The sequence below is a fragment of the Empidonax traillii genome, unplaced genomic scaffold (genome assembly GCF_003031625.1).
Source record: "Empidonax traillii isolate 1590-97213 ecotype Southwest subspecies unplaced genomic scaffold, ASM303162v1 scaffold300:size811877, whole genome shotgun sequence".
In the NCBI taxonomy this organism is placed as follows: Eukaryota; Metazoa; Chordata; class Aves; order Passeriformes; family Tyrannidae; genus Empidonax; species Empidonax traillii.
The window spans coordinates 651112-676236 of record NW_020955493.1 but is presented as its reverse complement, the minus strand read 5'-3'; the positions used below and the strand labels follow the sequence as shown (position 1 = coordinate 676236).

Below are 25125 nucleotides of genomic sequence, written 5' to 3'. Positions count from 1 at the left end.
CTGTATCTACATGGCACAGAGAAATATATTTTCATTTATAATTTGTTCCCTGTTCCCGGCCGCAAAAGATTCCCTGGTGTTAGGTCCAGACAGGACCTTTCACCTCACAGACTCCACGGTACGCCTAGAAGTTAGTAAATATACAGAAATAGTTTTTTGTTAGTACCTCCCTTTTATTTTAATTTGCTTGGAATAAAAAAAACGGTGCCTTTACTTATCACAATTATACTCAAATTCATAGACAAAAAAGTATCTAAATTTATAACACTAGTTCTTTCTAAGAGACAGATCTCCTTCATTTCATATGCCTGTACAAAAGACTGCTGGTAAAGAGGGGAAAAAGCAGTAGGTTTGAGCTGATTGGGTGGAGCCCTTCCTCTCCACACTTTGCTTCTGGAGATGGAGAGCAGGAGAGACAGAAACAAAGCAATAGGTTTTGTTCTACTGAAGTCCACTGTGTGTTGAGTTTGTTCTCTCGAAGTCCAGGTGTTAAAAGAGTTAATAACCCAAGGATCAAACCACTTTGCTATATTGTGCCCTTGAGTGGATTCTAAAACCCAAGGACATTTGCTGGGCCTCAAAGAGATTTCGTATGTACTGTGTGTACTTTTCTACAGTGTTTGTGCTTCCAAAAACTTAATTCTTGAGATATCTTCTAACTGTTCTGGAGTACATGGAAGAGCCTGGAAAGTGAAAGCTTTTTCCTTATTATAGCTTTTGTCTGACCTAAGCATTTAAATGTGATCTGCTTTTCATCCTGCTTAGGCAAGATAAAAGTGGCCCTAACTTGCCTTAGGAATTACTTTTGTCTTTTCAATTCCTTCAGTAAGTAAAAACTATGTAGTTGTGAGCATGCTGTTTCTAAAATCAAGCAGAACATTACCTTGCAGCATTCTTTCTTGTCTCTATGTTTGATACCTACGGTATATGATTTGAATGTTCTGTGATATAACAAGAGGATTCCCCACTACTTGCTTAGCTTAGTTCTGTGTTTCCTATTCAGATTTTTCCAATAGTGACCCCCAAGAAATTATGAGCTCGTGGTCTCCAAGCAAAGCCTTAGAGTGTCAGGAGATTTTTATCTAGTGAGAGAAATGCTTTTCTGATTTACTGGTTTTTATAACAAAAGGAAAATGTGTAAGTGAAAATACTTGGAAAGGAGCTTTTATCTCCTCTATGGTTCTCATAAATTCAATGAAATTCAGCTGCAGCAGGTGAATGTTCTGCTTATATTTTTAAGACTATGCAATTTGTTACTGTAAAACTGTTGATTATAATTCACTGGATTCAATGCAATATACTAGAATAAATGTAGTGACGTACAGGTTAAGAAACATAATAGTGAATTCTTTATGTCTTCTTGGCTCTAAGAGCTTTTCAAAAAGGATTTTACTGGCAGTTCTTGTAATAGAAAAGCATATCCCTGTAATTTCTTCCCCTAATTAACACTGAGAGAAAAGCTTCATTCTGGAGGTATTCCCCTTAGACGCTCGCCATTCTTACTATTGTACTTTTCTGAAAAAAGCATAATTACTCTGCTGTAAACTGCTAGACTCAACTGAAAATACTGTTCATAGTCTCAGTACTTTCAGAAAGCAGAAATTAATACCGGATTACAGAATTGTAAAACATATTTTGCGTTTACCAGGTGATTTACTTTTCAAATATCTCAACTGTCAACTATGTCTTAGATTTTATCTGCAGATTTATATGAAAATACAGTTTTGGAAATCTCACCCCATATCCCTAGCAGTGTATGTCAGAAATTGGATAAGACAGCTAAAGAAACTTCACATTCTTTCTGGTTTGAGTAGAATGGATCCTAGTTTGAGTGAAAGGATTCATAAACAAAGCTTTTTAGTCTTTTCATATGAACAGTTTATCTATCTTTTACTCTGTAAATAAAAGGGGAAAAGTATAAAAAGTTTTGAGATGGGCTAAATCTGAAAAATACAGATTTGAATTGGCACCCAAACCTATTCTGAAAACACTGAGTTGTAAGGTCTAAAGTTCTTGAACTCAATTTGTCTTTTTTTATATATATACATATTTTATAAGTTATTTACAATTTAATATATTTTTTATTTTTCAGGTCAAAGCATTATGAAAGATGATTGGGCTTTTGGAGTGCACTTAAATTTGATACCAGCTGCATTCAGTTAACCTGAATTTCTTTCCATCCTTTCGTGGCTATTTGGCAGCACACATCACTGCATTCTCCATTCTAACAGACACAAGAACTCTTTATTACTTGGTGACATTTTGTGACAATCAGGACCACGAAATGCTGTGTCATATCTTCTCTATGGTGTCCTTAGTTTCTAAAGTTAGTTTTGCAGTCTCTGAACTTCTATTTAGCACTACTTTTCAAAACCAATACTCCTAGCCGTCCTTGATGACTGTTTTCCGAGTTAAAAAGGCTCTGATTCTGCTTAGTATTCTGGGATTTACCTTCCCATCTGCTATCAGGAGTAAGTCCAATTCCTTCTCTATGCAGGTCACTGTCTTAGTGACCCCTCTCTTTCTGTTTGCGTGCTCTCCTCAGGGTACATCTAGGCAATCAATTGTCTGTAGGAAAGCTTTGTAAATCTATTGTGTACTTTGACCAAAAAAAGGAAAAAAAAAAAAAGACCAAGTAAACTAACTCTGAAAATAACCTGTAAAACACCTGCAACAACTGTTTAAAGTACACACAAGGATATATTTCGTCTTCCTGTCTTGTATTCACATTGCCTATGGATTCATTGTTGGCTACTGTAAGGTAAACGTACACAGGTATGAGGTATGCCTGAGAATGCCACGGTGGTGGAAAGGGTTCAAAAGGGTTTTATTTCAGAGACATGAAAACTTACAGCTTCTCAGCTCTACCAGGCAGTACCGGGCCTAAGAGGGAAAAGGTAAGGCCCTGCTCTCTCCGGGACTTTTTGTCTTCTCTTCCCTGTCCTTCCTGTCCTCTCTCACTGCTGGGGCCCTGTACATGTTTGTGAGGGTTATGTCTCTCCGGCATAGGAGAGAGGGATAACACCACTCTCTCTCTCAACTCCCTCTGACTGTAGAAGGGAAAAAAAACCACAAAACACCTAACTCGTCTGAGAAGGCATTTTGCAGTCTTCCTCAGAGAAACAAGTGCTAGCCTTCCATTACAAATTTTTTCTGAAATCTCAACTCTTCCTACAGCTATTTAGTTGAGAAAGCTTTCTTTCACTAAGTAGGATTGGATTTTTTTTCCCTCTGCCTTCAGCAACTTTTTAGATTGGCTTTAACTGAGCAGAGCAATGCTAAGAAGATCTGTAGTGAGTATTCAGCCTTGGCCTAACCAGGTTTTTACTGTGGTGGGTTGACTGTGGTCAACAGCAAAGCACTCACACAGCTGCTCCCTTGATCCCCACTCCTGGAGGACAGGGAGAAAATAGAAGGAAGGCAAAAAGTGAGTGAAAGAATACTGGTTTAGTAGGGAAAGAAAAAGGTGTGCACACAAGGAAAGTGAAAACATTCATTTACTACTTACCATTGACAGGTACATACCACTTCCTAGAAAGCATGGCCCCATCATGTAATGGTGACTTGGAAAGACAAACACCATCACTACGAACATCCTTGCTTTCTCCTCCTTTCACCCATCTCTTCTCATTGAGCACAACATCATCTGATATGGAATACCTCTTAAACCAAATCACACCAGCTGTCCCACCTGTGTTCCACCCCAGTTTCATGTTCAACTCCAGCTTACTTGCTGTGGGAGGGTAGGGGTGTTGGAACAGGTCCCGAGAAGAGCAACCAGGCTGGTGAAGGGGCTTGAACACAAGTCCTGTGAGGAGAGGCTGAGGGAGCTGGGGTTGTTTAACCTGGAGAAGAGGAGGCTCAGGGGAGGCCTCATCACTCTCTACAATTACCTGAAAGGAGATTGTAGCCAGGTACAGATTGATCTCTTTTCCCAGGCAACTATCAGTAAGATCTCAAACTCTATCAGGGGAGTTTTAGGTTAGATGTTAGGAAGAAATTCTTTACAGAGAGGTTAATCAAGCATTGGAATGGGCTGCCACAGAAGTGGTGGATTCTCCATCCCTGGAGGTTTTTAAGAAGAGACTGGATGTGGCACTGAGTGCCATAGTCTAGTAACTGTGGTGGTAGTGGATTAAGGGTTGGACTCGATGATCTCAGAGGTCCTTTCCAATCTGTCTGATTCTGCAATTCTATGATTAGAGCCACAGAGGGTGTAAAAACCCCTGTGAAACTGCAGAATGCAGACACCAGTCTTGCCTGGGGTAGGGCATGGAGGACAAAAGCCTTCAGATTTGTGCTTTTCTACACATTACAGAAAGCAAAAGATGTGAACTGTTTGCATTCATTTTTAACTATTTGTTTCCTTAAACGTAGCTTCCGTTTCTGTGCTTTAGACAAAGGTCACCTGTACTTATTCTGTCATGTCTTTAATCCCTGTATTAATGTTTTGTGTCTCTTTAGCTTTTCTATGAAATACAAAATGTATCTTCCAATAACTAGAAATTAAATAAAGCCATTACAACTCGAAGGAAGTAACCCAAACCAGGGAGGTATTTGGACTAACTCTGGAGGATAGTTGACAGAATATTAAAATTTTGACAGTCCCAAAACAGCTTTTGACTTCTTTATTCTTATTTTTAATTGTATCAGCTATGGAAGCACATGCATAAATTACATCAGCCATTAGGTAAATTCATAAATAATGAATTTACAGCTCTGATTTCAGAGATGAATTGCTAGTTTAAAAAACAGTGTCTTTACCTTTATAAGGTAAAAGAAATTCCGTCCTCCATCATCAAAGCTTAAAATTGAAGTCCTAGGTTTTAAGTGAAAGAGGGAAAATTCCATACCAGAATTATTGCTAATGTTTCACATAACAAAAAAAAAAAAACCAACAACCAACCAAAACCAAAAACAAACCAAAACCAAAACACAAATCAAACCAAACAAAAAAACCTCACAGTAAATATGATAGCATATAATACATTTTATTCTCTGTGAAGGTCATAAGATCTGAAAGAGGAATGAGAAACTTCAACCGCTTTTTCAGTCAGGTAGAGTATTTCCATAGTTTAAGAAAATGGTAGGATAATCAGGGACAATTTGTAATTTTACTCCCATGTTAGCTGGAATTTTCCCAGAACATTCAAAACTCAATCTAATGACCATGGCGTGAATGCCAAAATTCCCATTAACTTTTATGGGTTTTGAACAAGGTTGGAAGTCACATAATTGTAAATTATCTAGAGTGTATCTTTCTCCAGGTCAGAATTAAAATTGCACTATGATTATTAGTAGAATACAGCAATATTTTGATCCCAAATCCAAAACTATTCAACTTATGTTTCTTAACAGGAAAGTAACCAATTTTTTAACATCTCTCCACAAAATAAGTATGTTTGTGAGATCCAGGTCTCGTAGTTCTAGATATCAGACAGATTAAAAGAGCACACATATTTCTGAGGAAAGGCATGTCTTTTTTTTTGTAATAAAGTCCACCAAAGTAAAACTCTCTTGAAAACTTCAGCAAAAGCTTGACATTTTATAATCGATGGAAGATTTTATGCATGACTTTCAGTAATAAGAAGACAATTTAGAACTTTGTTTCAAAGTCAGAGAAGGTTGTTAAGGTACCATAATCTTTGTAAAGGTTTAATTTGTGTTTAAATTGTTAATGAATTGAAAATCTGGAAATGAAAATAAGTTTTCTTCCTTTGGGAAACTGCTGAAGTCAATGGTAGTGTTTGTTCATGATATTTGTCAGCTATTTTATCTCTAATTGACTTAGAGAGAAAGGTTTGTTGAAAACACTTTTATGATGAAATATCTCCCTAATTTCATTTAGCATCATTTTATAGTTCCAAGAAGTAAGGTATTTTATTGAAATTTGTGGGAAAAACAGGACTCTTTGTAAAGAATTTAACAAAATTTAATTTCAAGGTCATAAAAATGTGTCAATATTTACACTATAAATCTTTCATTTGTAACTACAAATAATTCACATGTTGCTAGTGAATATATGTATATGTGCCAATGGAAGATACTATCAGGCCAAATGTAACCACAGGACATTTACATCTATCCTTCTTAGTAATCCCTGTAAACAGCACTGAAAACATTATCTGGAAGTGCTGATGTACAGCTTATTGGCTTACTTGTTGCGTGCCCAGTTAAAAGTTTATGAGATTGTTATTGAACCCAGTTGAGAAGCCTGTTTCTTTTATTCAAACTTTTAAAGATTTTTGCTTTTAGCTGTGGAGCATCTACTAGCAAAATGTTATTGTTAGAGAGGGATCATATTTCTCCTTTTTTCCCACTTGCACAGGTAGAAGAACATCCGAAAAAATATAGGGATCACATTAAGAAGCTTCCAATAAGTAAAAAAAGTGCTGAGATGTCTAATAGTGCTGCTTATATTTTTATCAGTAGCACTTGTATGAAACGATACTATGGCTGAAAACAGACAGAAAAAGTTTCTGGGATAGTTGTGATATACTGAATTTGATTTAGACAAAAGGGATGGGGTTTGCTTGAAAAATCATGTCTATAGAAGTTTATTGGCACATAGAAAGAGACACAAAGTAGATGGCAGCACTTGAAAATACTCATTTGTGTTTAAAAGAAAACAACACAGATACAGATACTCTGAAGCTGATTTATATGCTCTGATAGTGGTTTGAATCAGAGAAGAAAGTTTAAAAAAGTCAGCAATCAATTATTCTCTATGTGTATTATCTGTGTAATAGTCTTAAAAAATTTCCTCAATGACAACGATTAAAAAGGTTATACAAAGTATAGCTTGTAGAGAAGAGCCCAGGGTAAAAATGTCATAGTATTTTTTGTTAATGTTTTATTTCTGATAACTTGGGAGATTAAAATAGTAACTTCATTCACTGATGTATACATTATTCTTCTATTTCTGCATAAATGCAGAGAAAGAATATAACCATAGCTGGATGTCTAGAGAAACTAAAGTAATTCATTACAATGCTGGCTTTAGTAAAGTTACTTCTTGAACTATAAAGTTGTATAATTAAATCATTCTTCTTCACCAGTGCAGTTAGAACTCAGTAAATGTGAACATATGGAGAAAATTCATCACTTCATCTAACCCTGTCCAATCCTATTCTCTTTTACTCTTCTAAAAGTTTTTTTTTCCCTTTCTTCAGTTCTGTGTTACTAATTTACACAACAGCACTAATCTGCTTCTCTGCCCTAGACTAATTGATTTGTTCTCCATGTGTTGAACTCTGTTCAGTCATCAGTTTCTACAGGAAACAAGCTACACAAAGACAAATGTACAACCCTGGACTTCAAGAGAACAGCTTGTTCAGTGCTCTTCTTGGCAAGGTCCCACCAGAGACTGCCCTAAAGGGCAAAGGGTCTGGGATAGTTTCATGGTTTTCAAGGATGTCCTCCTCAAAGCACAAGAGCAACCCATTCCAATGCACAGGAAATCAAACAGCATGGCAGAGGGCCGGTGAGGATGAACCAAGGGCTCCAGATGGATTTCAAAGCAAAAGAAAATGCACAGAAGGTAGAAGTGGGGGTGAGAGCACAGAGACAACTGTGACAGTTAGTGAAACATTAGAGAACACAGCAAGAACACTGTGAATGACAGTGCATTATCAGCTCTTCCTTTCTCATGAAAAGCTAATTTTCTCTTAGTAAAGTGCTTGTAATCACTATTAAAAAAATTAATTGTTTAATCTCATTAATAAATAGAATAAATCTTCACAGAAACTGACTGCTGAGAATAAAATGACAGCTATGATTGTTTGTACTTGTGGTCTTCCTTTATGAGTAGTATTTCCTCTACTCTTCCTATGAATACTGAAAGTTTTTTTCCTGGTATGTCTTCAGCACATCCAGACCAGAACCAAGTTAATTTAATAAGAATCATTAGCATTTATATAGGGTTTTATATTTTAAAAGAATTTTGCAAGCATTTACTGATCTTTAGGTTATCTTTGTAAAATAGGAATCTAATTATTATCTTAATTTTGGCCATGGGGAAACAGAAAACAGTAAGTTGAATTCATAATCAGTTCCACACAGAAACTGAATAATGGAGCCAGTAACATAGATGAGGAGGTGCCCAGTCTCAGTTTTCTACTTGGACAATGTTGTTTAGGATGCTCCCATAGCAGGATCCATCCAGTCGTGGAAGGTTAGGGGCACGAACCGGGCATAGAGTAAGTCAGTGGCTGCACAAAATGAAAGTTTAATGACATGGTAATTGTTCATTAACATTCTCTCCTACTATTACATCCTGGAATACTTCCTGGAACTATGTGAACATAAAATGTCTTTCACTAGGCAGCTCTTCACAGATCAAGCAGATGTTACCAAAGATGTTGGGTTACTGGAAACTACTAGCTTTGTAATTCTTGTCTCCTCTTCTATGAATAATGCCTTGGACACTTGAAACTTTGCATACCATTGCATTACTGATCACTTGACAATGAACAAGGAAAATCTACAATGTCATTCCTTAAAACATTTTTAGAAATAATGAATAGTATGTTGCAAATTCATAAATATTTAAATAAATATCAGCCCATCTATGAATCTGTAAAAGGAGCATTAATTGAAATTTAATACCAGACCTGTGTCTGGCCAAGATATCACTTTTAAGAGGTTTTAACAGGCTGAAAATAATATAAAAAAAATCCATAGCTGAAAAATATCAGAGATTCATAGAATTGTTAGGGTTGGAAAAGACCACTGAGATCGAGTAGAATTATTAACCTAGTACTGCCATGTTCACCACTAAACTTTGTCCCCAAGTGCCACATATATACATCTGCATCATCCAAGTTATTTTATTTTTGAATGCATTTATAGTTCTTTGTAGATGTTTTACTCTGAAAAAATAATGCTTGATTTTTGTCACCTAATCCAGAAAAATACCAGTAATTTAATTTTAAACAATAATTCACAAAGAATCCAGCAAGAATTGATAGTATTTATACTCTCTAAAATTGAGAATATTTTCTTATAGTCAGGAAATGTTGTTCACCTTTTGACAGAAGCTACGGTTTTATATGGTCTTTTTTATGCCTTTTGAATTAAGCTCCTCGATGCTAGGACATTGGAATCCTATCAGTAATATTGGTGAAAACACAATAAATAAAATGTGATTTGGTTGATTTGCATTCATTAATGCAAATGTAAAATTTCCTATTTTTTTCTGGGAAGCCTGTTTTCTCAGGTAATGAAAAAGGTATTATAAAACTGTCAAGAAAGATGATTTTTAATATTATTTGAAGGACAAATGCTAGCATTAACTGTAGTAGTCGTAGGAATAGTTGATAAAGAAGTAGGTATACCTGAATGTTCTGTTTTAGTGACTGGTTTTTAGGTTCTGAGTGTAGAAAAACCCACTGTGAAGTAACTATTGCTATATACAATTAATTTGATATTTTCAAACTTTAAAAATGTTTTTCAGTTTAGTTTATGTATTTTTAGATTTTTCCTGTGCAGTCTTTCTATTTTAATCAAATACATCCTGTGACTGGTGATTTGAAACTCCATTGTGTTTTGACTTCTGTGATCTTTAGAATCTTAAAGCCATAACTAAGCCTTTGTCCAACTTAGTGGGCACCTTATTTATCTGATTTTGTTTTGTTTGTTTTCACAAATGACCAGACAACTTTTCAGTATTTTTACACATCTTTTATCTTCCATGAAAAGGCAATTACACTGAAAGAGGATCTGAATGTTGGGAAATTCATGCAGTATTCTTGCAACTCATTTTGATTTCAGTCATGGCAGTAATGTTTGCCTCAACCACTATTTAATCCTTACCTGTTACCTACTATTAAAATATTAATCAGAGAATTAATTTTTTTCATGTGATGTCTTAGCTGGACAACTGTATTTTATTTAGTTAGAGTAAAAATTTTGTTAGAGTAAAAAGTTTTGTTAAAACCACCTTGTATTAAAAACATTAGTAATTTTAAACGCTGTATTATTTATGTAATGTACGGATTAGTCAAACTTCTGGAGTGTTTGATACACAGGAAAAAGGGGAAGAGCTCTTAACCCTCTATAAATATGATGTTTTAAAATCTTGACATAGTCTGTAATCTTCGTAAAATGTTTCACTGCAGTTTATTCCCATTACTGATAAAACCCACTGTTCTTATTCCTCTGCTTATTGAATCATGAGAGATTCATGTTCATCTTTACTGCCATATTCCAGTACCTACTTATGAGAAATCTAAAGAGGCAGGTATAATAACCGGTGGATGTTAGTAGCTGTACTTTGTTTTCCCATTACACCAGAAAAATCTACAAAGAATGCTGGTAAGCCAAATCTGTGAAGCCAAATTATTATTGAATAGTCTCATAGTTAAAGGCTATCTCCTAAAGCAGTGCTTTGGGGAATCAAAAAATAATACAAATGTAGAGTGCTATGGCAGTGTTGAAATATATTTCAGAGTAATTGTGCTCTTGTCAGTTCACTGATTCTTCCAGTGGATAGAAGCATTTTTTCATCTTCTTTTAACTAGCAATATCTTAAATCAAATGTTTCTTGTTACTGCCATAAAATTGAAAAACTGATGTTTATTGAAAGAACCACAACAGATTAATGATGTGAGGGTGTGTTTGTTGGCTGAGAGTACTCAATAAGGAAAAAACATTGTGATGTTAGGTAACTTATAGGAGAAAGTTCTCAAAAACAATTCTGAGAAATGGCTGAGAAAACATTACTTTTGGGAAAATGTCTTGAAATTTTTCACTCCTGGCCTCTCATGGATCCAGGGTAAGATCCAAAAGTATCATTTTGTAAAAGCAGGACTAATATTTATTTTTTTCATGGTGTAGTTAAGCCATTTCCAAGAACACTTTTTATTCCAAATGTCTCACAGCACTTGCCTCTTTATTTTATTTATTTACTTATTTATTTATTTTAGGATGAGATCTTGTACATGATATATACATAAAACACTGACTTAATTATGTAAAAAAATGTATCTACACATCTTCCCCACTGCACTTTTACATGAGAGTGAGATTTTCAGCCATCTCTCACTCATAGGTATTAACGAGCTTCCAGACTGCACTCCAGATGCAGGTGTACATCATGGGTACTTTGAAGGTACATCCTGTTTGTTACTAATGTAGCCAGACGTAACAGCAAACTAACACAACACGTTAGTTCCTCTACTTAGACAGGGAAATGTCTTGTATGATTTGAGATCTACCAGCAAGTCAACCCTTCTTAAAGACTGGTTTTCTTCCATGTATCTACATCTAGATACTTATATAAGAAGCTTTCCCTCTGCCTTGCTTCTATTTCTCTGCCTACATGTAAACAAGAAGACAGATTCCCCCATGCATGCTAAATATACACACTTATGCAACTTGATTCTTATGAAAGAGCTCTGCTCAGTTTTGGAACTGATTAAGTTGAACTTCTAAACAATCTTTGCACTAAGGATTTGAGTAATGCTGTATTTAGTCTCTCTGCATCGCTGTAGATTTCTGGCAAATGTATGCATCCTTGCACAAAATTCGTCCAGGTTTGGTGATATTTTGGTTCTTTTTTAGTCAAAATCTATGAATGTTTTTGCAAAATTTCTCTATTGCATAGACTAGTTGAAACGTTGTACAATGTATACATTACTATACTTTTTTACATTTAGCGGTCTGTAATATAAATATACTTGCAGAAAAAAACCTATCACTGCTAAAGAAATAGAGAACATCAATGGATATTCAATGTAGTATGCTGAAAATTAAACTTAATCAGATGACTGGTTAAAATTTTATTCAGTTTCTTAATAAAAACAATTTAAAAGACTACTTTTCGTTTAACCAGGTGCACATACAGCTAAAAGCTGTATTTGCTACTAAAGTTGTGCTCATCTTGCATGCCAATTGAAAATCAGGATTTCCATTTAAAATTTAGTATTAAGAAAAATCATTTCCTGTTATTTTGCTCTTATTGCATGTAAGTTTAAAGTGCAGTCACTAAAAATGATTTTTTGCTATTTTTGAAGGTTAAACAAATGTTTTCAAAAAACTTTGGTAACAAAGAAGAGTATTAACACACTTCGTAATAGATTATTACAGCATCTTGCACCTCATATTATTTAACTAAGACATAATCAGTAGATGCATCATGAAAAATCCTATGGCAAATAAAGTAAAAGCTGACATGATTCCATTTATTGTTGCAATATTTCTAAAAACCCCAGGATTCTGTGGTGGTTTGGACTTGGCTCCCTGCCAAAATGCCCGAACTCACATTAACAACTCCTTCCCCCTCCCTTCTTTCCTTAGGGCAAAGGAAAAAAAACTATAAAAAATTGAAGAACCTGAAATAAATTTAATTATATAAAAATATATATATATATTTAAGTATACAGTTATATACAATTAAAACACTATGTACACAGTGAAGGGGATCTTAACACTCCCAAAGGGGAAAAAAGGGATGAAAAAACAGACAAAAACTGGATAGATGTGCACAATCAAACCCAAGAACTAGCAAAATAAAGAGATAGCAAAACAAATCTCACCACGTCCCTCAGAAAAGCAAGATCGGCAGACAAGGCAAGCACTCTCTGATCTCCCGTGTGGCAGACCAGACTCCAAACAAGCGAGACCAATGCAAGGACCCACTGCCCTGAACCTCGCTGGAAGAAAAGAGAGAGAAGTCTCCAATCTCCAACTTATTTATTCCCTGGTTTACGTAGAAATAGGATGGAATACTGAGTACAGAGCCAGTTCCTTGGTTACGAGTTGGTTACCAGGAAGGTCTAGACCAGAATCATCACAGATTCATAGTAGAGGAGAGGCATTTATTAATTTTATTTTCAATATATTACATAAATTTTCAAACACTTGATAGTTTTAAGGTTTTTTCCCTAGTTCTACATAAGTTATGAAGGACACAAGTATAAACTTCTTGAAATTCTACTCATGCAGAAAGGAAATTATTAAGATACACAATATGGAACCAATCAATAAAGAATAAATTTTCTCTTAAAATAATATTGGCATGATGAAAATATGGGGTCTCACTCCCAGAGAACCTGACTTTTGATTGATTTGTAAACTATTCATCTCAAAATGGTTTTTATTTCATCTGAAAAGTAGGACAATCAACACCTTGCTTCCTAGGAAAGCAATCAGGCATAATAACAGAACCCTACTATGACAGTTCCCTCTTGAAAGAAATGAAATATGCATGGCAAAAGTATTTTTTGAACTTCAATATTTTGTTATTTTCAACTGAATACAATAATATAAAAGGATATATCTTTTTTACTTCTTTTTTTCAGCCAGTGGAGTGTACTGCTGTTTAAAGCTGCTTTCTTTTTAGTGGATAAGTTGGCAATAACATCACTGTCCAACCCTTTTTCAGTTGAAAAATCTGAAACCAATATTTTAAATTTAATTTTCAAACTGTGTTTAAAGCAGTGGCTTGGGGCAACACATACTCAGTGTCAGATGGTGCCTGCCACTCTGGTACTACGAAGGAGATTGTAAAAGTCAGAAATGAACTTTTGCCATTTCACCTATTCAGGAAGGGGTAGGACAGAAATGAGGTACTCTTGTGAGAAAAATACTTTTTTTTTTTTTTTTTTGAGAGCAGGAACCATCAATTACATATGTTGGTGTGCCTTGGAAAAAGAATTTTCAGTAAGAAAGTAAACCTTTTTTTTTTTTTTTGTAATTATTTCTCCCTTTAGCAGTAGAAAAGTTTTGTGGTGTTTGTTTGAATTACCTTAAACTTGAAAGTTTAATTCTAGATTCTTAGCAAGTTCACTAGGGGCTCTTCCATTTATTACACATAATCTTTCTTCCAACTTGAATGTTGATCACAGTTTATGTAGAAGCATTGTTTGCACAAAAATATTTTTTACAATTAATTATTGGCATTATCACCAATATTTTGCTCTCACTAGTGTCTATAAGATCCATAAAAGAAGCTCTACTTGGTTTGTTTGCAAATAGTTACTACTTTAATACTCAAGCTTTTATGTTACAATCCCAATGAGAGTAGAAAGTATACTCATTCTCTAATTTGTCATGTGAATTTCACAGATATCAATCTGTTTTCAAGACATCTACAAAGCGAGAAAGAACCATATTATGTATTTTGTTTTTAATATGATGTCATTACCCTGTTCCTCTACTCTGGCAGGAATTTTATGCCAATGGAATTCCTTGGCAGCAGTGTGACCTTGATATAAAATACCTATGTATTTTTTCCTGTAGTACCATCTGGATCCTAATAATTTTAGCTTTTTTTTCCTGACTATTTTCTTGGCATGTTTAACTGCTGGATGTTCTCTCATGGTGGATTTGCTTAAAAGGACAGCTGAGGGTCAGACAGCTGATTCCCTCTCGTGGGTCCAAACGTAATTTTTGTTTGATAGGATCTTGTATATGAATAGCTTTACTTCTACTCATATGTTAAAAAGATTTTGGACAAAGAGTATGTCTAAGACATTTGATATCAAGGCTTTAGTACTCTTTAACCCTCTTTATCAGAAGAAACTGTCAGCACTGTATTTGCTATGTTTTGGAGCTCAAAAAAGACAATTAAGATAATTCCTTATTATACTAAGTATTAGCCTGTAGGTGTATTTTGTCATTAAATTACTATGTACTGCAAAATGCCAAATGTATCAGATATGTCTCTAAGGAAGACTATTCAATGCAAATATTTCCATGTCTACATTTGTGAAAGTGAAATTATAGTTTGATTCTGAAGTCTCATTTTGGTTGACATTAGACTTAAGTTCTTTCTAGTGAATTCCCTTAATGGAAACCAAATCACAATCATCTTCCCAGTAGGCCTAAAGTAATGCATTTGTTTTGAAAACTTCAAAGCACATAACCTTTTCCCTGTCAGCAGCATTTCAGGTTGCTTGGATCAGAAATTTTGAAATTATTTTCCCTCAGTTGCTATTGGCATTGCTATTATTATTTATATTGTTGAAACATTCAGAGGTCACTGCCACAGTGTTAGGCAGTGTCAAGGTATGTAGTACTACATGACCTGTGTTCTGAAGTACTGAGGACTGCGAAGACAAGGAGCAGAGAGCCCAAGGGTAATTACAGACTGATGTTAAACATGGATAGTGATCTTATTAACTTCCTTTTTCTCCTGCCTCTGTGGAAAGCAACACTATGAAAAGTGTGGGAAGGCACAAACAATATAACTATGTAATTTTCCATGTGTATTTGTCATACATATAAATTTCAGTGTGCATTCATGTATGCATGTACATGTGAACATAATGCATACATATGTATATACACAGATATTCACACATGTTACAGTCATATTTAGTAAAATTCAGATAAAACACACATATAGTATGTTTGGAAATCTTTTGCAAAATGATTCTTGAAATAATATTTAAAATAAAAAGGTAGGGGAGCCTCAGGAAATTGTTTGTGCAAGGCATTAATTCAGCACTCAGTTGATACCATAACGGATAGTAGAATAAGTATTTGTGGAGTGGGAAATCAGACTCCTAGCCTTGTGCTACTGTATAAATCAAGAGTTTTAATGCAGAGAATAGAACTTCTACAATGATCTGAAAATGACGGAAATAAACCTGAATTTGTTATACATGGAAAACAGAAATGGTAAATATGTATTTAGATTGAAAATATGTGGTCAATGTGACTGACAATAAAAGTTCAGGATTGTTTTCTTAGTAGCTTATGAATCTGAGCAATAAAAGGAACCAAAGAAGAGGAGGCTGCAGTAACTGAAATTAGAGACCTAATCTTCATATTTGGTGGAGGGAGGGGGGAAAGCATTTTCAGGAGATCATTTTGATGAATTTTAATATAAAAAATTTGGTCTTCTCAGGACTGGAGACAGAACATAAGATAAACAACAGACACAGACTGAATAAGCAAAGTTGAGCTACAGAAACAAAGACAACACAGACATCAAAGCAATTTTGGAAAATAGGGACAAGAAGTAGAAAAAACAGCTTGGTCATGTATATTGCCCAAGGTTCAGAGCTGTGGTAGAGAAGAATAAGGGCAAATGCAAGAGCTTAGCTACAACTTTATTGCTCTTTAGATGTTCAAGAGACTCGCATTTCCTGACCCAGCTGGCTGGGAAGGGGGAAAGTAGATAAACCTAAGCTCTTACAAAGGTGGCTTTTTGGGCCTTCAGCTTCTTGATACAAGAGACAAGGGGTATCTCCAGAGTGGATATTGGAGACAGAATCTGACCAATATTAATGTATAAAGGAAGCAAGAGAGGCTGACAACTGATATCCTAGAAATTCATGTGAAGTACGAGGATGCTCCTCTGGAAAGGGGCACCAGAACAATGGAGTTGATGGAAAAAACATTTTACCATTTCCTGATAAGATCATGATTGGTTGACCTCAGATAGTCACAGATGGACACTGAAGCAATGCAGACTAGTAAAATTTGGTTGGGTTTTTTTTTGTTGTTGTTGTTCTAAGGGATTACGTTGTAAAGTCATTAGTTTTATAGAGGTAACACCCATCTCCTGGGACACACTTGGGGACTACCAGAATAAGAATGAAAAAGGAACTTTGTTTTTTATAAACAGTGATCTATTTAAATACTGCTGCGTAAAGAAGACTTCTTTCCTGCAGAGTCTACAATGAGCTCCTGAAGTACTTCAGCAGAAAAAGCATTATGTTCTAGCAGTTACTCTGTCTCTTTTCACACTGTGACCCATTTGTACAGGTTTTCTGTTTGCTCTGTGAAGCTTCTCCTTTCCTATTGACAAGTCACTTAGTGATCTTGAAAGGATACTTGCTCTAATTGTCTTTCAGTTGTTTTTACCTTCGACAAGTTTCCTTCCTCTCTTTTCTCTCTCAGTAATTCATCTTTCTTAATAAATACATAAATTAATAAATACACCAAAATTACCGAGCTGAAATTAAGAGAAATACACCTTTAGGAAAAACGATACTTGTAAATACATATACCTATGTTACAAGTTTGTTCTGTGACATAATTCAGCTGTGGCTTTTGAAAAGGCAGATGAAAGAAATAATTAAAGTAAGTGTTGTCAAATAAACCCAAAGTTGTAAGTTTAGTTCATAAAGCCAACAGGGGGTGAAATGAGTGCATATGTCTGAGATATTGAACAAGATGTCCCATTAAATCACAATTAATAATGCTAAGATGAGAGATTGAGTGAATTACTTAATAGCTTGCTGACAGTTTTATTAAAGTTGTTAATGGAGCTGTAAAATGGGCTAGTCCCAACTCTAAAGGAGTGCCTGTTCTATCCCAGTTCAGTAGATTATACCGTGAGTTTCTGTGTTTCTGGAGGCTGTGGATGATACACATACTGGTGGAGCAGGTACTCTGAACAATGCAATACTTGGAAGAATTTAATTGCCTGATTAAATGGCAGTAATAAAACATCATGTGTCTTAATATAAGCAGAAGTTAAGAAATAATCTTCCACTGAACATAGCACTGGTAAAACTGCTGCCAGAGCAGAGAGTACAATGTTATTAGCTCCATTTCATGAAAGTTTCAAATCGAAAAATAATGCAAGCACTGGCAAATAAGTCTTATAATCAAGGTTTATGCAGTTCAGTTTGTTTTTCTAATTAACAAGGAGACTGAGAATTAACTTCTTGTAGTTGCTTACATGAGGGAATTATATTCCAGAATAGGAGAGAGTGGGTCTTTAATCTGAGGGATATAAACTGAAATTAAACAACTAAAATTTGGAACAAGGTCAAAGTACCCTATTAGTTAAAGTAATTAATACTAGACAAGTTTGGGAAAGCTAGTGGGAGAGTTTTTCCCATTACCACCTCTAAGAACAGTCTGAATTATCTGAGAACTGGAGGTAAACTTGGCTTCTATAAGGAATTCTGTATTTTCTCTCATTACAGAGGCTATACATCCTTGGGGACTTCTTTTTGTTGCTGTTGAACCTTAGCCCTACAATACTGAACTACTTCAATTTGATATGTCCTCTATAAACACTCTATATACTTCAAAAAACATTTTTCCTAAAATCAGGAAATTCTAGGCATGCCCTTCCTTTAAAAAAAGAGCTCCAGTATTGCTGTTATAGTGTTTGCTATTCTGTTAAGATAATCATCAAAGTAATGTCTCAGGTTTCAGAACTTCAGGTAGTCATAATCTAGTGGTCAGGAAGGGCTTTCTGCCCTATTCCCCACGAACAGGTATGGGAACATTAATTACAATATAACATTTTCAGATAATCATCAATAGTTTTGGTAAGCAGCAACATTTTTTGCTTGTAACTTTAGCAGTTCAGAAGGTGATTAGCAAACAGGTTAGGCACCAAGTGTGGAGGGTAGAGGGGACAACAGGGAGAGTAACCTTGATAGCTAGCACAGACAAACAGCCCCTGCTCAGCAGACACCCTTCAATTCCTTGCTGGTGTATTTTGTTCCCAGGATCTGGGTCAGCTGATTTCTGGACTTGGGTCCAAGATGGAATAATGTATCACTCAAGACTGACTGTATTTTTTTTCACAAAACAAACAAAAAACTCCCCTTTTGTTTCCATTCTCTTTCAGAGGAAAAAAAAGGTACAGTGGAATCCAAACTTGTTAGAATTACCCCCAGGTAATTTTTCTTTTCTTTATATAGTCCTGATGATAGAAGGCTTGTGCTTATTTTTAATTAGCTAATTTATGCTAATAAAATATTACTAAATAATATTTAATAAGGTTCAGGTATCTTGTATAAGATAAAAGTCACTGACACCCAATTTTTCAGTATGTGCTCAGGATAGGTCAGATGGTAAAAGTATTTAAGACATCAGCAATAAAATTTTGTTTGAAGAATTCATTATTTTTATGCTAAGAAATATAAGCAGTTGTACAAAGAATTGGGTTTGTACTGTGGAAAAATATTGTCCTTTAGTATTTTCAGTTCTTTTTTGAAAGAAAAATATTATTTCCCTGTTTTCTTCATTCTTTTAGTGTATATTACAAGCATCTGTTCTAGTTTATGGGTTCTTTCTGAAAGGAAATTGGAATTATCTCTGAACTGTTACATTATTCAGACAAGTTTATCCAGTGTTAAACATCCTATCTGATTTCCAATTTTACTTTGAAATTACCTGTTCAAACCCAGGATATTAATTATTTTCTTGTAAATTTGTTTTGCAGAATCAAGTGTTACATATATCTTTGGAACCTGCAGCAGACACCAGCTAGCATTCATTACTGCTGTTGGGAATAATACTAAAGGATTCAAGTTATAAAATGTTTGTCTTTCCCAGCCAGACCCACAGTTCTTCCTAGAACCACGTCTTATGGCCCAAACATATGAATGACTCATAAAATTCTGTAACAATATTCTTCATAGGCCAAGTACTATTCGACACATATTTAACAAATCCTTGATTACTTAATGGAATTCAGAGACATTTTTTACCTACTGTGTCGGGAATGATAGCTCCTTAATTATGTACTTACCCAATCCTCTGCATTTTAAACAAAACTTCATAATTAAGCATCTTCCTGATATTCAACAGCTCCTCTAGTAAGGAATATTTTCTTCAAATCCATAATTAGAGACTTATAAATACGTATCCATATAAATAATTTGAATAAAGAGTCTCGCAAAGATTATAAAAGTAGAGAAATCTTCTTCATACAACTCCTACTTAAAGTCCAAATTCATTAAAGAGATGATTTCTTCTTTCCAGGGATGCCCTATTTGAAAAGACAAGCAAAGGTGGAAGACAGATGTGCATGGCTGGAAGAGTGTGAGCTTTCTATCAGCCTGTAATAGCACCATAAGTGTGTTATGATTGGAATTTGTGGTGAGGAGAAGAAAGAAGGAAGAGAACAAGATTAGTAATTAACTTCCAAGTACTGCCAAAATGAAGCTGAGGAGAGGATATAACATACACATACACGGTTCTGCTACTATCTTAGGAAAGTAAATGTAGAAACAAATACCTCAGATCTTACTAAAAACCATGAAGTTGTGTATGCATGTCTGTTTGTCTTCGATTTTAATAGTGGTATTAAATTATACTTTCTCCAGTTTGTAGTAATTTTTTAATGCTTTATATTGGAAGTGTTCTTTACTTTTTTTAGGACATAATTAATAGTTAATTGCTTTACGAAAAATTAGAAACTAAATGTATTTCATGCCATAAAAAGTGTGTACTAAGTGATTGTCTCCTGCCAGAAGACAAATAAGGATGAAAATTATTTATGAAGAGATTTCATGTATGACTATGGAAAAAGAAAGAGTTTTAAAACTCATTTAGACGTTAAAATTCTGAGAAAAAGGACTTGCTGAAGACAAAAGCTAACACTGACTTGAAATGAACCTCAGCATTTATGTTAATGAAGCCTGCAGGAGTTTCAGCATCACCCTCTGATGCCTTCTGTTTAATTCCCTTCACCAGGAGATAAGTGCCTATATACCCTGAGGACCCAAGTGTCAGCAATTTGTACAATCAGACCCTCCTTCTGAATCTTTGAATCTTATGAGGGCTGTATCACAGTAGCATTTATGCATATAAGTTTCTACTGATATGAGTACAGTTGGGAACAACTTTAAGTAGGGTACATTGTGTATGTATATGTCTAACTAGGCCAGTCATGCTGGGTTCCTATGATGGGAAGATGGAGTTTTCTAGCACACCTCGTATGGAAATTCACATAAAAAAACTGCTGAGTGTATCACATTCTGAGTTCACCTGGAAGTGAGTGAGAGAGCTTCCTTGTATGTCGCCGCTTAACTTGCTTTACTGGTTAGGATTGTTCAGAAGGAGCAACTATAGAAAGAACTAAATACCTTCACTTAGATTTATGGGGATTTTTCTCATTGTTTTCTCTGAGTAAAAAGGTCCTCTCATACCTCTCATACCTTGACATCATTTTTTACTGTCTTCTTTACTTATTATTTTGTCTTCAAAATGGCATGTTTGACTCATATTTTCAGTTTTCACCACAGAAAAATGCAGGGTTAAAACTGCAAATCACTTTGTGAAAAGAGGAAAATTGTAATTCTGAGCTTGCTAGTGTGAAATGCAAAGGAATTTTTCTTCCCATGGTATGCTTATTCCAGTAGTGATCTTAGCATACCATTCACTGGCAGAGATCAGTATTTCTCTTTCTCAACAATATGTACATATTCTTTATGTATAGATACACAGAAAAGAAGTAGAGGCAAAAAAAATTGAGACAAGTGAATTTATTGTCAGTTTTTCATTACACCGCTGCTCCTTTTCCCAGCTTGAACAGTTGACAATCTACTGTGAATGACAGAAGCAGAAGCATATTCTGCATAATAGAAATTTAAATGAAAAAATACCCTAAACAACACGCACTTTACCAGTCAAGACATCTGGAAGATTTGCAGGATGCAGAGATAAAATTTACAGGTATCAAGAATTTCCAACAAAGCAACAAATTATTCCCTCTTTCAACGCTTTTACTGTGTAAGTACTTAAAAAGGCAATTTATTTTTCCTAATATTTTTCATTCTTCATGTCATCTAGTTTGTGATTATCTCCTATTTCTGTTCTCATTCATTGTATTTATTATTTTTTTTAAAGTATTTTTATTTCTTTCCAGAATTCTAGCATATTATCATATACTTCTGCTTGATTTTCAGCTACTATAATTTTGTTGGTTGTGTCTATGTTAAGAAAAACTTTATTTCATGTTCTACTGAATTAAGAAAATTTGCAAACATTGTTCCTGTACACATCTTTTCTAGGGTGGTAGTTCAATACTGGAACTTTGGAACCCCTGACGGTCAGCAGACAGCTTCCAATGTTCTGTGAAAGACCATTTGAAAAGTCTCTTGCCAATAGGCTTTTGCTGTGGTCTTTCCAAGGACTGAAGTGAGACTGAACTGGATCCTCTTTGACATATTTTAAAATGGGTATAATTCAATCATTCTTATTGTCAGGGTCTTGATCACCATAATTTTACTTTGAATTAGGACAGTCTTTATAAAACCTTACATAAACCTCATCCAGACTTGGGGATCTGAGTGCATCCAGCTTATCATGCTAATCTCTAAATGTTTTGTTCTCTGTCACTACTTCATTACCTCCATCCAGCAGGTCTATATTTTATTTAAATAAAACACAAAATTTCAAATATAGGTGACAAGTAGAGCAGTGATGCAAAACACAGAAACACAGTAGATGGTTAATCTGTTTGAACTCTGATCAAAAAGGGCTCCTTCCTTAGTGTTAAAATTTTGTGAGGACCAAGAAGTTTTTTAACACATTAAATTTTGCACAAAAAGCAAAGCACTTCTGAGCAGAAAAGATAGTTTAGTGGAAAAAACCCTTTTAATCGAAGTATTCCCACCCTGAGGGAAGACATATTGTAGTTCTTACATCATACTCAGTTCTTAACATTCTCTTTCCTGTGTGGGAACCTCAAAGTTTACTTTCAGAAAAGGGTTTACTTATTATTCCTTTTCAACATGTTTGAACAATGCCTGTTATATTTGGGGAATAACAGGCCAGAGATGACATGTTTCCACATAGTGATTTCTAAAAGGATTTTTTTTTTTTTTTGCATAATTGGTTGGGTTTTCAACATTTATAACTTCTGAGAGAGGAAATTGATATGAACAATGCTAAAACTAAATGGTGATAAGATGTCTGAATTGTCTAGAATGAACGCTTTGAGATCTTTTAACAGCACTTTCCAAAGGTAGCTAATGCAAGTGCAGGTAGTCAGGTTGTAAAATCAAATAAAAGCTGATTGTAAGTGACTGGAAGTAATTTGTTTGTTTTGTTTTGTTTTGTCAATGTCAATTCTACTATATTTTGAGAATTGAGAACAGATATTTTTAAGATGTATTTCAGTGGTACCAATTACAAAAAAAAGAGACTTTGCTGTTATTATTGGAAGAGGTAATTCTCCTGACTCTCTGGAGTAGCCAGACGTGGTGGGTTTTTCTCTAGGGCTGATTCAGAAGGGGTAGGAATGGAACACCAGCTCTCTTGCTGTAGGCAGTATGGCACTTATTTTTCTCTAGTTCAAGAACACACTACTGTTTTAGCTTAATGACAATCACCTTGTGATGTACCCCAGTAATGAAACCACTTCAAAATCATCATCATGGTTTCCAGGCTGATTATTTACCCCATAATTATGTGACCTGTTACTAAAGTGCTTTATTGGCATTACACATCCCATTACGGTTACCTAAAAGGCTGCCCAATTTATTAATAGTGTTAATGGAAAAAAGTTTCCTAAGTGATTGCAAAATGCTCTTAACTATTTTATCTTAGTGCTGTTTAATGTAGCATTTACCCTAGTGTTTTGTGAAGCTAATTCAATGTTGTTTTTGATAATGATATAGCTATAACGTAAATCTATCACTTTTTTTTTTTTTTTTTTTTTAATTAGGTTGAAAATGTTCATGGTTTTTGAGTCTTTTGCATCACCTGCTCTGCTTGACCTTCACTTAAAAAAGGACATCACCTCTCCGGAGAATTTTGTTATTTCTACAGCATGCCACGAGATGTCAGTGTCTCAGAATATTACTTTTGTCAAATCTGCTATCAAAAACCCTATTCTGTGCTCTACATTGTTAAGGTTTAATGACTGCAGTAATTTTTTTAGATTTTGGGATTAATAATATAAACTGATTGAATCACTCCTAACTAGAAATGGAAAATAAATAATTTAAAAAAATAAAAAGAGAGAAATATATGTGTCCTCCTGAAACCACATTTTTATTCCCTTCCCCAAAAAATGGCACCTTAAGCAAATATTTGTGGGTTTGGTCTCTGTAATGGGTGCTTAGTCATTGTTGGAGTTTTGATTTCTCAGGTTTTTGTGGTAGAAATTTCCCTTTCTGAATTATAAATGGCACTACAGTTTCTGGGTTTAGTGAGTACCAGCAGCTAAGTCAAGCCTAGGTCTGATAGTGCATAGCTTGAGAAAGAAAAAACTCATAATCTGGAGGTGTAAAGCTGGAGAATTCACTTCCTTAAATTGAAAAACCATAGCAGCCAGCAGCACAATGCAACAATTATCTGAATGTAAAAGTTTTATGTCAATGGGGGTAGGAGGAGGGAGTGAAAGGGCAGTGAGTGAACAGGTGGCAATGTGATCTTTCTAAGGTCTGGTTAAAATTCAAATACATATCTTTTGCAGCACAATGGCATTAAGTATTTTTCCCGCAGGCTTTGGTAACCTCTCTCTGCAGCTCTAAATTAGTTTCCTGAAGGTGAAAATACACAATAAAATGTTCCATTTTGAGAGTAATTTCTCAGGTAGGTATACTACTAATAAGTAGATAAAGCTGTCACACAAGCTGCAGTAAAGAACTGGGAACATTGACTCTAAGATATGCTATTATTAGACCTAAGGCACATTTTTTTTTAAATGGGAATATAAAATTCTTATTGTCCTCTAGCAAGTGGAGTACATAAAAACAAATTAATATATATGGTATACGATATGCATGGAATGCATCATACAGTATTTATGGAAAAAATAATGAAAAATCATACAATATTGCCAAACATGATTCAAACGTGAGCCTGATAAAGCAAAAACATTAAAAGCAATTTACATTCTATATTCTGGAAATAAAAGAAGTATATTCAGTTAGAGCTAGCTCTGGTAATATCACCGAGGCAAACACACGTTAGCTTTTTAATAGAGGTTATTTTTTTAATGTCCATCATTTGGTATATATTCTCTCCCACTGCTAAAAAGGGCAAAACCATTTTCAAAAAAGAAAAGGTAGAAATAAAAAATTTTCTTTCTGGTAACGATGTAAGGACTCCAAGTCATGAGTCTAATGCCCTAATTTTTTGCACCATTTAGTCTTACAAAATAACTATCACTATCTTCTGCAGAAATATTCTCATTTGCAGTTCCTCCTTACCACTATGCTTCCTCAGCATAGATTTTTTTATTTTTTATAGCAGGACAGTGGTTGCCCAAAGTGCACAGGTGCTCACCCAGTCACTGGTCCACAGCAAGTGAGGTGCGTATTTCTTTATCTAAAAAAAAATCACTAACTTAGATGTCCTGAAAGCCAACAGAATTTATCTATATTCCACTCTCACAGAAAAGAAAATTGTAGTAAGTAGTTCAGCAGACTCTGAAGCATCCAAAAGTGCTGTGGTGATTGTTAATCAGGT

At 34.8% G+C, this 25125-nt stretch overlaps 1 long non-coding RNA gene across 1 annotated transcript in view; it reads right to left on the bottom strand.

Moving 5' to 3' along the window:
* Nucleotides 1–24673, bottom strand: part of LOC114060946 — a 35896-nt gene extending 11223 nt beyond the window's left edge. The window contains exon 1 of the long non-coding RNA XR_003572007.1: nucleotides 24549–24673. This is a non-coding gene — a long non-coding RNA (uncharacterized LOC114060946). The remainder of the gene's footprint in view (nucleotides 1–24548) is intronic.
* Nucleotides 24674–25125: the final 452 nt, after the last annotated feature.